Here is a 15,061-nt window from a genome sequence, read left to right on the forward strand (position 1 = left end):
TATCGTGTATTTATTTATATATATATATATATATATATATACTTTTATTTTATTTTTTTTGCTACTATGTCTTTGGTCGCTCAGTGTGTGTTTCTTGTGTGTGTTGCTTCTTTGTGTGTTCCGTGGTTTTTGTGTTTGTCATGTGTCCTCCACTTTGGAGTTCGTGTCTCTCTGCTCTAGTTATGTTTCATATCCGCTTGTAGTGTAAGTAGCTCCTATTTCTTCTTTACCTTTATGTTATGTGTGTGTGGAAATCTTCTCCCCTTGAGGGGAGGGTGGGGGAGGGGGGAGGGAAGGAGGGTGTCTGTCTCTTCCCGTGACGCCTCCGGGCCCCCTCTTATGCTCGTTTCCGGCTCTCCCAGTTGGGTGCACTCTTTTTGTGTCATGCCTTAAGCGATATACAATATCCAGGGCGTCCATAATTCTGTGTGTTTATCTTCCTTACCTATTGTTCCTGCTATTTTGGCTTCCGCCCTTCTTATGTCTTCTACTTTATTCTTCCATTGTTCTATTGTGGGTATATGTTCTTTCCTCCAGTGCAATGGGATTAGGGATTTAGCCGCATTTAGCAGGTGTCTCAGGATTGACTTTGGGTAAGAGGGTATAGGTCGTTCTGTGTGGTGTATGAGGGCAGCCCCCATTGTCAGCTCTGTAGGGTCTCCTAGGATGTGTCCTATTTCCTGTTCAATGTTCTCCCAGTACGGTTTTATTTTATCACAGTCCCACCAGATGTGCTTCAAGGTTCCGGGGCCGTTTCCGCATCTCCAGCAGATGTTCGGGATGGTTGGTGTGTAGCGGTTAATCAGGGAGGGTGTGCGATACCAGTGCATGAGAAGCTTGTAGTTTACTTCCTGATAGTGGGAGCTAGTGGAGCTTTTGTGTTACAGTATTAAGATCTTTTCCCACTGGGTATCCGCAATGGATTCTCCTGTCCATTCCTCCCACTGCCTTTTGTATAAGGTGTTTTCTGTTCTGTGTCCTGTCAGTATGCTTTGATATATCGTGGAGACCTTCCCTTCTTTCTCTGGTGTCTGTGTGCATAGGTTCTCGAACCACGTGAGATCCCTATGTATTTTTGCTCTATGTGGTATATTGTGGTAGTAGTGAGTCAGTTGGGCGTAATAGAATTGGTGCATCAGCGTGCGTGGCCTCCTTCCGATATTTCACGCAGCGGTTTCATATATATGGGTATGTATCCGTCTTGGTTATCCATCAGCCAAGCCGTCGGTGGGAAGCTGTCGCCTATGTTAGGGTTGTATGTGATCGGTATCAGCGGGCTGGGTTTGGGTGAGATCTGCTGTCCTTTCCATAATGTATTCCAGTGTCTCAGGGTGTGCGTGAGAGGGGATTCCTCCCCCCAAAATATCTGTGCGTCTGCTTCTCTATGCCAAATCAGTGTGTGCAGTCTTTTCTCACTGGAGTCCCTCCAGTGTGTTACCCATCTTTTGTTAGGCGTGTCCGTGTGGAGTTTCTTGAGTCTCTGCAGTACCATTGCCTGGTGATATCGTCTGATGTCAGGTAGGTTTAGTGAACCCCAGCTTCTTGGTAGGCAGAGTTTATCATAGCCAATGCGGGCCTTCTGCCCTCTCCATATGTATTGTGTGATTGCCGTTTTGAGTGTTGTGAAAAATGTTTGCGGTACCAACTGTGGAGTCGTGTGAAATATGTAGAGTAGCCTGGGTAAAACATTCATCTTTACCACTGCAATTCTCCACAGCCCGATATATTTCATTCGGTCTGGACACCAGTGGAAAGGGAATTGCCTTTTTACCTGTGCGCATTCCTCCTCAGAGACCGTGACGTTTAAGATCTCACATTTAGTGATGTTCAATTTGAGTCCGGACACGCGTCCGTGTGTTTGGAATTCTGACATTAGCTGTGTGGTGGAGGTTAGTGGGTTCTCGAGGAAGAATAGCATGCCATCCGCATATGCGGCCACTTTGTATTCCTGTGTTCTGTATCTGAGGCCCGTTATCCTCTAATTTTTCCTGATGCGGTCTAGTAGCAGTTCCAGGGTGAGGGCGAACACCAGGGGTGACAGCGGGCAGCCCTGTCTCGTGCCGTTTTTGATGTTGAAGCTGTCGGTGAGGGCCCCATTCACTCTAACTCTGGCAGACAGTTGGTTGTAGAGTGCTGTGATCCATGTGAGCATGCCGTTTCCAATACCTGTCGCGCGGAGTGTCTCCGTCATGAAGTTCCAGTCTACTCTGTCGAAGGCTTTCTCAGCGTCTGTCGACAGCAGTAGCAGCTTCGTCTCCATTTTCTTTGCTATGTGTTGTATGACAAATAACCGTAGGGTCTTGTCTCTGGCCTCGCGGCCAGGAAGGAAGCCCGTCTGGTCTGGATGTACTAGTCTAGACATATACGTCTGTAGTCTCTTCGCCAGGACTTTCGAAAACAGCTTGACGTCTGCATTGAGGAGTGAGATTGGGCGGTAATTTCCGACCTGTTCGGTGTTCTTGCCCGGCTTTGGGATCACCGCTATTGTTGCGGCCAGGGTCTCCCTGTGGAAGGCATTGCCTTCGCTCAGGCTGTTTAGGGCTCTGGTGAGGTGTGGTACGAGGGCGTGTCCGAATTTCTTAAGATATTTCACCGGGAAGCCGTCTGGTCCCGGTGCTTTCCCTGTTTTCGCTTCTTTTAGTGCTAGTCGGATTTCCCCTTCTGTGATTGGTGCTTCAAGTTCCTCTGCTTCTTCCGGCGTGAGGGCTTTCGGTTGGAAGTTCCCCAGGTATTCTATCGTGTCCCTCTGTTTTGTGGCTTGTGGCAAACCTCCTTCGTCGTCATTTATTCTTTATTTTTCAGTGCATTAAGATATAACAAGCGGGCATGTGGTACCCCAACGGCAGTCCGCATGCTTTTCGTGAAACAGTTTTAACAATAGGGTTTAGGTTAGTGCTTGCACAATTTTTATATTATAGTTTAATTCACATAGAAAGCATTGCAGTCTCAACGTATTCTTATATTTATGCAACGGTGGACAAGCTGGATACATACATCTAACTGCAAATCATCTTACATGGCTAAGACTTAACTGATGGTTAGTTAAATGAGAAACTAGCTTTAGTATAGCGGAGATATAGCATAATCACAGTAAAACATAAGATCGAGTGGGACGTGTAACTAGATCCACTCCGGCTGCCTAATCAATTACTTGCTGAGTGTTGCCTAAGCAAAGGAGATATTGAGCAAAATAGTTTAACTATATGTTAACAAGTTGAAAGACATTTTACAGTATATAACTTCGCTAAGACCTGCTTATGTTGTATAGACATATATTTTTAACAGCTAAAACGAACGAGTGTTTCAAGACATTTATAAAGGGTTGGGTGGTGCACCGGGCATTTAATTTTGCGCTGCACGGCTAGTGTCCATAGCGGTGGGTCTGCAGACCGTCATCCGATGCCACTGTTGTGCTTCAATAGGTAGTCTTTTGCATTTGCCAACCCAATGTCCCCTCTCACCCTGTCGCTGGTCCATGTCGGGCGTCGGCCCTTGATCGGGGGCGTTTCTGTCAGGTACGGTGTGGAGACTTTTGGGCATCCCCGCTGGTTAGGTCTGTGCTGGCAGTTGCCTGTACCGACGTGGTAAACTGGGGACATCTCTTCCTCAGCGTGAGCCGGGATGTGGACTCCATCGCTGTGGGCCTTGTGCTTGCCGGTCGTCCGTGATCTCATTGATGTGGGTCGCACGTCTGGGTGCTGTTTCGTCTGCGTGGAGCTGCGTCGTTTCGGAGGCGAGAGTCCCCTTCTGCCCCGGGGTTGCATGAGGGCTGGTGCTTGTAGGCCACGAGCCTGGAGACCATTGTGGGCCAGGTTCAACCCTTTCGGGGTGGTGCGAGGAATCTTGGCAGGTCGCTTGGGGCTTCGCTTGGCTGTTCCCCGCTTATGTGGCCGGCACCTCAGGGGCTTGCCCCTTATTGCTCTCAGCCCGGGAGGGCTTGAAACGTGGGAATCGGGCGCTTGGGTTGTGGTGGTGCCCTGAAGCGGACCCTCACTCACCCGACTGGCATCGGCTCCGGACGTAGCAGAGGAGATTCGGCGTGGCACTTCGGTCCATAAGCGTGCCTCTAGCTTGGCCCAGAAACGTTCAAAAGCAAGCGTTATGGAGTCACTTGCTTGTTCCCAGGTGTGCATTGCATCTGGTTGTTCTCGTAGCTTATCAGATATTGATGGCTGATGGTGAACCGCCATCTTTGGTGTTCCCGTCACCGCATGTCTCTTAGAGGTGTTTGTGCCTGTCGCTTGGTGCTGGGTTCGGGACACTCCGTCCGGCGGGGACCGGGATATCCCCCACCGGTCCACGGGGGGGGGGGTGCACGATTTGCTCTCGCTTGTCGTGTTCCGCATCAGGCGGGAAGGCGGCCGTCCTTCCCCCGTGCGTCCGCTAGGCCTCAGTCTATTTCCGCGGTTCCCTGTCGGGATTGGTGCCGAGTCTGGTATCGGTGCGTTCCAGAGTGTCTCCTCTGGCCAATAGGCTGACTTGTGGAGGTATCCCAGCGTTTTTACTCGGGTTATCCGTCGAGTTTGGGCCATCACGGTAGGAGCTCTGGTAATGTGCGTCTAGTCAGGTTTCCCGCTTGGCTCCGCCCCCCCTTCGTCGTCATTTATATTGTATAGTTTTGTGTAGAACCTTTTAAATTCATCTGCGATTTCCTCCGGAAATTGTGTGGTCCTGTTGCGCGTGGTTCGTAGTGCGTGTACCTGTGCCCTGCCCTGTGTGCCTCTCAGCATCTAGTAGTTTGCCTCCCTTGTTGGCGTGCATATAGAAGAAAGCGCGTGATCGCTGTATTGTTCTTGCATGTCTGCGTTCAAGAAGCTCTGTCAGCTGCCTCCTGGTCGCTATCAGGGTTCTGTAGGTCTGTTCTTGTTGGTCTAGTTTGTGTGCTGTTTCCAAATCGGAGATTTGTCTTACGAGCTCTCTGATTTGCTGACCGGTCTCCTTCTTACGTTGGATAGTCATGCGTATAAGGTGGCCTCTGAGCACACTTTTATGAGCTTCCCATATCGACATGGGTGATATGTCGTCGGTGCAGTTCTCTTCAAAGTACTGATTTACGCGTTCTGCAATCGTCTCCTTCGTCGCCGCGTCCGCCAACAAGGAATCGTTTAGTCACCACGCTGTTCTAGTCGGTCTGAACAGGGGTGATGCCATGGTCGCCTGTGCAGCGCTGTGGTCCGACCATGTTCGTTCTCTGTACGTACGTGAGTCCCTCTTGTTGCACCAGGATATAATCAATTCTGAAGTACCTGTTGTGGACGGTGGAGTCCCTTCCCTCTGGATTGAATGCTCTCCACATATCCACCAGCCTCAAGTCCCTGAGGGCTTTGTGTATCGTCTTTATTGTCGCTGCTGGTACACTGCTATGGCCCCTGGAGGTGTCTACCCTTGGATCCAGGGGGACATTAAGGTCTCATCCCAGTACAAGGGTGCCCTCCGTGAATCGGGATAACTTCGTCAGTGTTCTTCTGAGAAAGCTGGCTTGGCCACTGTTGGGCGTGTATACTGTGGCGAAGGTATACACCTTCCGCGCTATCTCACCCTTGATGAAGAGGAATCTACCTCCTGTGTCTGTTAGCGCGTCCGTTAGTGTGAATTGCAGGTGTGATGCCAGAAGGATTGCCGTTCCCGCTTTACGTGCCGTTGGGTGGTTACTATAGTAATTAATTGGAAATGTTTTGTCTTTGAGTAGTTTGTTTGTATCTGGTCTGAGATGTGTTTCTTGGAGCATGGCTACTGACACATTTTGTTTGAGGCCGCGCAGAAGGTGCAACCTTTTTTCTGGAATGTTAAGTCCTCTACAGTTTTGAGAGTGCACCACTAAGGGTGACGGTGTATACGCCATTTGTATGTTCTCCGCGTTTCCGAACGGGTCAGTCCCACCGTCTCTGACCTCGGAACTGAGAGGGCGTTGCGTGTTCTCTCCCACGGGTCGGCCCGGAGGCGCCCCGGCAAGCCCCCCCTGGGTTGGTATGGGTGTTCAAGGAGGGTGCGATAGGTTTAAGGGTAGTATGGGACGGTGTTCGTGTGTGGTGTTTTCTGTCGTGTGTTCCTAGGAGTTGGGTGCTGTTGTTTCCCTCCTCGTTGTGTCTAAGGGTCGGACGCAGGGGCGGACTGAGAACCCTCAGGGCCCCCGGGCAAAATAAATCAAGGGCCCCCTTACAGGGCCCACCCATACTCCGCAGCAAGCGCCACCCATGTCCCGCCTCCATGCACCGCCTCCAGCCACACCCTACACAATCTTTAGACACAAGGAACAAAAGTGCAATAATCCCTTCGAGGCCCCAGTAGGCACTACAATTGAGGGCTAATGGGCCATGGAGGGGGATCTTTCTAGCAGAGGCTATCTCAGTGTCCTTTAGAGAGTGTGTTAGAAAGAATCCCCTCCAGGCCCTATTAGAGACTACAATGGAGTCTAATAGGCTTGGAAGGGGGTCTTTCTAACAGAGGCCATCTCAGTGTCCCTGCTGGAAACAGTCCCCTCCAGGCCCCAGTAGAGACTACAATTGAGGGCTAATGGGCCATGGAGGGGGGAGCATTCTAGCAGAGGCTATCTCAGTGTCCTTTAGAGAGTGTGTTAGAAAGAATTTCCTCCAGGTTCCATTAGAGAGTACAATGGAGTCTAATGGGGCCTGGAGGGGGGTCTCTCCAACACTCTGGTTCCTATTCACAATACAGCAACACAACATAGCTCGCTGATACCTAGGCCAAGTTGGCTCCTCTTACCTTAATTACTGTTGCTGGCTGGCAGTCTGTGGGCTTGCTGGAAGGCTGTGGGCTTACTGGCTGCGGCTGGCAGGCTGTGGGCTTGCTGGCAGGCTGTGGGCTTGCTGGCTACTGCCGGCAGGCTGTGGGCTTGCTCACTGCGGCTGGCAGGCTGTTGGCTTGCTGGCTGCGGCTGGCAGGCTGTGGCTTGCTGGCTGTGGCTTGCTGGCTGGCAGGCTGTGGCTTGCTGGCTGCGGTTGGCAGGCTTGCTGGCTGTAAGCCTAACTGGTGGCCTGTGGGCTGGCTGGCTGGCTACTGGCCAGCCTGTGGGCTAGCTGGCTTACTGGCTACTGGGGCACTTGTAGATTATTTAAAGAAATAATCCATGCACAATAACCACTACTGCTCTGTGTAGTCGTTATGGTGCCAGGAGGGCCGGGTTTAAGAACAGTTTGACAACTTACCTGGGGTCTGCTGGGATATGAGGCTGTAGTAGGGTATAGGAGCAGTGGTGCAATGTGTAAGGGGTGCAGTGTGTGTGAAAGGTTCAGTGTGTGTGTGAGGGGGTGTAGTGTGTGAATGTGTAGGGTGTGTGGGGCAATGTGTGTATGAGGGGGCTGTGTGTGTATGGGTGGGCAGTGTATGTGTGTGAGGCAATGTGTGTAAATGTGTATGGTGTGTGGGGGCAGTGTGTTTATGGGGCTAGAGTTCACTCTCACCACTGCGACCACCAGGAATCCCTGGTGGTCACAGTGTTGAGAGTGAACTCTAGCCCGTAGCTCCAGGGTTAGAGTTTACTCTCGCAAGAGCCGTAATGTTGCCGTGGTAACCGCGGCAACGATCTGTGCTCGCGCAAGAAGGACCCAGAGGAGCTGCAGGCTGAGCTCCCTGGTCCTCTCTTCCTCCCTCCCCTGCCGGCTGCCCGCACGGTGCCTGCGGACAGGGGAGGGGGCAATTGCCCTCCTCTTACTCCCCCTCTTATTACCCCCCTTCTTACTCCCCCCCTCTTCTTACTCCCCCCTCTTCTTACTCCCCCCTCACTCTCTTCTTACCCCCTTCTTACTCTCCCCCTCTTCTTACTCCCCCTTCTTACTCTCCCCCTCCTCTTACTCCTCCCTCTTCTTACTCCCCTCTCCCTCTTCTTACTCCCCTCTCCCTCTTCTTACCCCTCCCCCCTCTTCTTGCCCCCTACCCCCTCTTCTTACTCCCCCTCCCCTTCTTACCCCCCTCCCCCCTCTTCTTACCCCCTCCCCCCTCTTCTTACTCCCCTCCCCCCTCTTCTTACTCCCCCTCTCCCTCTTCTTACCCCCCTCTTCTTACTCCCCCTCTCCCTCTTCTTACCCCCCCTTCTTACTCCCCCTTCCTCTTTTCACTCCCCCTCCCTCTTCTTACTCCCCCCTCCCCCTCTTCTTACCCCCTTCTTACTCCCCCACTCTCTTCTTACTCCCCCTCTTCTTACCCCCTCCCCCTCTTCTTACCCCCTTCTTACTCCCCCCACTCTCTTCTTACTCCCCCCTCTTCCTCCCCCTCCCCCTCTTCTTACCCCCTTCTTACTCCCCCCTCTTCTTACCCCCTCCCCCCTCTTCCTACCCCCCTCCCCCTCTTCTTATTCCCCCTTTGTCTTTTTACTCCCCCCTCCTCCTCTTCTTACCCCCTTCTTACTCCCCCCCCTCTTCTTACCCCCTTTTTACTCCCCCCTCTCTTCTTACTCCCCCCCTCATCTCTTCTTACTCCCCCCCTCCTCTCTTCTTACCCCCTCCCTCTCTCTTCTTACCCCCTCCCTCTCTCTTCTTACCCCCCTCCCTTTCTTTTCTTACCCCCTCCCTTTCTCTTCTTACCCCCCTCCCTCTCTTTTCTTACCCCCCTCTATTTTCTTACCCCCTCCCTCCCTCTCTTCTTACCCCCCCTCCCTCCCTCTCTCTTCTTACCCCCCTCCCTCTCACCCCCCTCCCTCTCTCTTCTCACCCCCCCTCTCTCTTCTTACCCCCCTGCCTTTCTCTTCTTACCCCCCCTCCCTTTCTCTTCTTACCCCCTCCCTCTCTCTTCTTACCCCCCTGCCTTTCTCTTCTTACCCCCCCTCCCTTTCTCTTCTTACCCCCTCCCTCTCTCTTCTTACCCCTCCCTCTCTCTTCTCACCCCCCCTCTCTCTTCTCACCCCCCTCTCTCTTCTCACCCCCCTCTCTTCTCACCCCCTCTCTCTTCTCACCCCCCTCCCTCTCTCTTCTTACCCCCCTCCCTTTCTCTTCTTACCCCCCTCCCTTTCTCTTCTTACCCCCCTCCCTTTCTCTTCTTACCCCCCTTTCTCTTCTTACCCCCTCCCTCTCTTTTCTTACCCCCCTCCCTCTCTTTTCTTACCCCCCTCCCTCTCTTTTCTTACCCCCTCTCTTTTCTTACCCCCTCCCTCTCTTTTCTTACCCCCTCTCTTTTCTTACCCCCCCTCTCTTTTCTTACCCCCCTCCCTCTCCTTACCCCCCTCCCTCTCTTTTCTTACCCCCCCTCCCTCTCTTTTCTTACCCCCCTCCCTCTCTTTTCTTACCCCCTCCCCTGTAGCGTGGCCGAGCTGCTCTGTGGTCCGCGGTGCCCGGCCGGAGTGATAGGAAGGTGCACACTGAGTGTGCACCTTCCTGTCAGTCCGGCCGGGTACAGGAAACAGAAACTCCTGTTCCGCGCGGAACAGGAGTTTCTGTTTCCTGTACCCGGCCAGACTGACAGGAAGGTGCACACTCAGTGTGCACCTTCCTATCACTCCGGCCGGGCACCGCGGACCACAGAGCAGCTCGGCCACGCTACAGGGGAGGGGGTAAGAAAAGAGAGGGAGGGGGGTAAGAAAAGAGAGGGAGGGGGGGTAAGAAAAGAGAGGGAGGGGGGTAAGGAGAGGGAGGGGGGTAAGAAAAGAGAGGGGGGGTAAGAAAAGAGAGGGGGTAAGAAAAGAGAGGGAGGGGGTAAGAAAAGAGAGGGGGTAAGAAGCATTTAAAGGGGCGGCCGGCCCACTCAGAGTGTGCCGCCGGGCCACCTGGTGGCAGGCCCCCCTCCCGGCCGGGCCCTCGGACCATGTCCGAAGTGCCCGACCGGTCAGTCCGCCCCTGGTCGGACATGTCTGTTCTCCTCACCCTCTATTGCCGTGCGTGTGTTAGATCAAGTGACGTTCGATTGTATTCCAGCCTCCAATATGGGAAGGCACCGTGTAACTGGGTATATAGTCAGAGCCGTACGGCCGGACTCTCCGCGCGGAACAGGAGTTTCTGTTTCCTGTACCCGGCCAGACTGACAGGAAGGTGCACACTCAGTGTGCACCTTCCTATCACTCCGGCCGGGCACCGCGGACCGCAGAGCAGCTCGGCCACGCTACAGGGGAGGGGAGGTGAGAAGCTGCAGCCGCCTGAGGCTCTTAAGAGAGCGCTCAGGCGGCTGCAGCATTTAAAGGGGCGGCCGGCCCACTCAGAGTGTGCCGCCGGGCCACCTGGTGGCAGGCCCCCCTCCCGGCCGGGCCCTCGGACCATGTCCGAAGTGCCCGACCGGTCAGTCCGCCCCTGGTCGGACATGTCTGTTCTCCTCACCCTCTATTGCCGTGCGTGTGTTAGATCAAGTGACGTTCGATTGTATTCCAGCCTCCAATATGGGAAGGCACCGTGTAACTGGGTATATAGTCAGAGCCGTACGGCCGGACTCTATTTCCGGCTGGGCGTCGGCAGTGAGTCTCCCAATGGTTAGTCTACTTGTAGTATTGTGTCAGGTAGTGGCCTGTACCTTGTAGTGTGTTCTAAATCTATTTGTGTGTCATGGGTCTTCAGTCCCACTGTATTTGTAGCTAAGTGGGTGCACCATGCTGTACATTATGAGTGGTTATGTTGTAACCTTGTCGATGGGGTAATATTCGCGTTCGTCTTGACCTAAGCCTAGATCTGTGTTCCATGTGCAGCGAGCGTGTCGTGTCATCTCCCTTAATTCCTGTCGGTCGTCTTGTATGTGGTGAGGTTCGGGATGCTGTCTCATCCGAGGGGGTGGGTCCTATGGGGACTGGGTTGGGGGGTGGTTCCGAGCCAAGGGTTCCTAAGTATCTACATTAGTATTCAGGACTTTGGGGGTGCTCTGTGGAGTTTCTATAGGCCACTGGGCATGGTTTTGGTCTGGTTTGTAATTGCTTATAGATTCTGCTGGCCTGCCCCTTAGGGCTTTTTGCAGGGCAGTAAGGGTATCAGTGCTGTCAGGGCATTTCATGTTGTGAGTGCCGTTGTGATCTGTGGTATGTGTGATGAGTATACTCATCCGTATTGCGTCCTGCCAAACTCCATCTCAGCCTGTTGCGCTCCCATCCCTCCTCCCCGTCCTCCCCTCCCATGCCTATCAAGTTGCTATGAGATAGGGCTGTTTCATTATACATGTATTAAGGCCGTTTGGCCTGTATTTGTGGGAGGGGCTTAAATTAATTCACTCCCCTATATAAGGGACACCCCTTACTTGACTCATATCGCTTGAGGTCAGCATCAGAATGACCCTCCCACCCACTCCTCATTTCAACACTTTCTCTTTTCTTTCCATTTACTTTACTTTCTTACTCCTTGGTGGGCCCTCTTTATTTACAGGCCTACCGTATCGTCGGCCTCGGCACACCCTTTATACTATCCTACGCTTATCCTGGATCCTTACTCCATATGCGGCTATTTGCCCCTTACACAAATATATATATATATATATATATATATTTATTTATTTATTAATTAATTTTTTATTTTATTTTTTTTGGGGGGGGGGGTGTATCCTTAAATATATTGAATTATGTTGAGTAGATTTATATTGAATATATGGAGCATATTGAATATAAGAGGGGGGTGTTGTTGTATGTCTCCTGTCTCCCCTCTCTTCCATGTTCCCAACTGCCTCCCCGTCTCCTCCTCCCCCTGCCCCTTGTTTCCGGTTCCCCCTGTCTTCCCCCCCCTCACCCACCAGGGGTAGCGTGATAACCACTTTCAATTTCCCCAACCCTTGCCTCTTCCCCTCCCCCCGACATAGTCCTTATGTAAGTGCCAATTGCATTTCTCAATTTTTAACTGTTTTAACTCTGTTAAATTAAAAAAGTCCCAGAGCCTGAGTGTTGTTGTGTACAAATTATTTAAAACACTGCCTGCATATAAGGTAACAGCTTGCTACACATACATGCCTAAAGGAACACTATAGTGCGAGGAATACAAATGTGTATTCCGAACACTATAGTTCTAAATAGCTGTACCTGTTTGGGCTCCTGGCACCCTTTTACCTCCGGTTAAAAAAGGTGAGTTTACTTCCCTTTTTCCAGTGCAGCACAGTTCTGGTTGTGGCTGACCCCGCCCATGCACCGACCACTTGGCTGAGATCTTCAAACTTGATGATCTCAGCCAATCCAATGCTTTCCCACAGGAAAGCATTGGGAGGCTATTGCCACTGGAGGTGTCCCTAGGCAGTAAAATGCCTGCAGGGACAAGCTATATACACATAGGTGTATATACAGGTTATATACACCAGAACAACGTCATTATGCTGTAGTTGTTCTAGGGACTATAGTGTCTCTATAAAATTAATTTGAAAATTATACTGAGTTCATATACAGAAAGAGGATACATACAGTATGTGTTATATATGTGTTGGCAAAATATTGGACCAGAAGATTAGGAACTACAAATTAGTAGAGATTTAAACAGATACTCTAAGCGCCAAAACAACTTTCCTGATTAATCCATGGCAACATTGACTTATAGGTCCAATATTTTTGCATGTCTGGCCAAGGTTTAGCCTCTTGCCCCTGAAGACCCAGTAAAAAGCACCTATACAAAGGTGATTCACTTGGTGTACCCCTTTTAGTGATCAGGGGTCTAATATAAGCTCTCTCCCTGAGGACATGATAATGGTTCATGGGGTGCATAAGGAAGCCTCTTGGTTTAACAGATTATGTTGTTAGTTTGTAAAATCTACATTTACTGGTGGAACACAGGCCTGTACCAGTGACATGTGACAAATATAAATGCTAGTTTTTAGATAGTGTATGTATCCGATATAAACGCTGTGTATAACTCAGTCCCAACAGAACGTACCTTTTAATGGTGACTATTCTTATTTGGGATTCTGTTCTCTACTCTGTTTGCATATATGCATATAATGCCAGAAACTATTTGCTTTGCATTTCAGTTATTCTCCCTCTAATAGGTTAATCTTTGGAGGAGTAATCAGCCTCTTAATATGGGAAACATGTGCTGCATAGGGTAACGAGTTTCCTTGCCATTTGGGACGGAGACCTGTAATCTAAGATGGAGGTTTGTATTTTTTGATTAGTTTGCACAGTAACCTGCATTACAGGAATGAAATTGAATTTTCACATATCTGTGTGAAAGAAGGTAAGGATCCCCCTCCCCTCCCCATATTTGGCCAATCTTGATTTCTGCATGTGTACATTTGGATTGAACCTGATTGTGCTTTTTCATTACAATGGGTCATTGTACAATGGGTGACTATTTTCTTTCATGAATAATTAAGGTGGGGAAATAAAACTTAAAAAAGTGTTTTTAAAGCAAGTGCCTGAGTGCTATCTGTTTCCATGTTGGTATGGTTTTGTTTAAATTCCCTTTGACTGATATCAAAATGGAGATTAGATGTTTTGTGCGGCTGCAAAATACTACATCTGCTGCAACCCAGTTTACATTTGCATTTCCTCAATGATTAGAGTAAGGTGTTTTTCAAACCTAATGATCTATTTATATCTTCTCAGAGAACCCTGTTCGTTATGCTATGGCTTTGTTTTATATTCTCTAAGATTAGCTAATTCTGATTTTATGTCAAGATACAGATTGCTTAACCCCTTCTTTACTGTCCACCAATAGCAGCAAAGAACTCAAATAAAAAAAAAATATAACAAATACAGTCAGTGAGACACCAGTCAATCCCCATCCAAGTCTCAGTATCACGGTAAGCACCGCCTCTAAAGCTTCCTCTTTCTTTGCTGCTCTTGGTGGACAGTAGTCATGGGAAGAGAGCTGGTCGGCCCCTTTAGGGTCCCCGAAGGTGTAAAGATGACCTCTGCAAAGTATGTGGAGTTTCTGACTGAGCACTTTCTTCCCTGGTACAGAAGGAAGAACGATGCTTTCCGTAATAAAATCATCTTCATGCATGACAATGCACCACCTCATGCTGCAAAGAATACCTCTGCATCAATGACTGCTACGGGGATAAAAGGAGAGAAAATCATGGTGTGGCCTCCATCCTCCCCTGACCTCAATCCTATTGAGAACCTTTGGAGCATCCTCAAGCAAAAGATCTATGAGGGTGGGAGGCAGTTTACATCCAGACAGCAGCTCTGGGAGGCTATTCTGACATCTTGCAAACAAATTCAAGTAGAAACTGTCCAAAAACTCACAAGTTCAATAGATGCAAGACTGCTGCTATCAAATAAGGGGTCCTATGTTAAAATGTAACGTGACCTGTTAAAATGTTTATAAAGTTAAAATGTTGTTATAAGTTTGATTGAAATCGTTTTTGATTTCAGTAAATATGCTGCAAACGTAACAAATGACAATTTTCAGTTCTTTACAACATATAAAGTGTTTTGAAACTTACTGTGCGTAATAATTTGGAACAGTGCATTGTAAGTTTATGTTTAAAACAAATACTGTTATCATTAGGAGGTTTGTTCAATAACATTTGAATTGTACTCTTAATAGTTGATAACATGAGAATTATGCTGACTGTTATTTACATAAATTATTTAGGTAAATGAGAAACATATAATTTGCATAATAATTTGGAACAGGGTGTATATCGTCACTGCAGCTTTTTCTTTCACTTCGCCATCCGTTTTCTCCAATTTCCAGTACTACCTTTGCTCGCTGGGTGACGTGGGTGATGTTGCAAGCCTGTGTGGACACGTCTATTTTTGGCGCCCATTTTCCACGGGGGACATCGGACACTTTCATTGTGGCTTCAGGTGTGAGTCTGGAGGACATGATGAAACGGTGAAATGGTTGAGGAAATCCACGTTTTGTAAATTTTATTTTCGCCCAGTTCCTCATGTTTTTTCGGCGGTCGTTGGTCAGCTTTAAACTTGCAATATGAGCCTCCGTGTCTTGACATAAAACAACATGATCTTGCCATTTCATGTCGAAAAGTCATGATTTAATGAAAGACACAGAGCGAATATTGTCCCACTCTGATTTTGTTTAATCATATAGGGATTCCATGGTACAGTAGGTGTTATGTTGATTGCACTGTATTTATTTGGTGTTTTAATGTTTAAGTGTGCTCTGGTTTGATTTTCATCTGATGCATGTTTGTCCATGTTGTTGTTTACCATTGGGCTCCTGTTCTTTGTGTTTTAACAGCTTGATTTGGTGTTGCT

This window comes from Pelobates fuscus, chromosome 7, assembly GCF_036172605.1.
Source record: "Pelobates fuscus isolate aPelFus1 chromosome 7, aPelFus1.pri, whole genome shotgun sequence".
In the NCBI taxonomy this organism is placed as follows: Eukaryota; Metazoa; Chordata; class Amphibia; order Anura; family Pelobatidae; genus Pelobates; species Pelobates fuscus.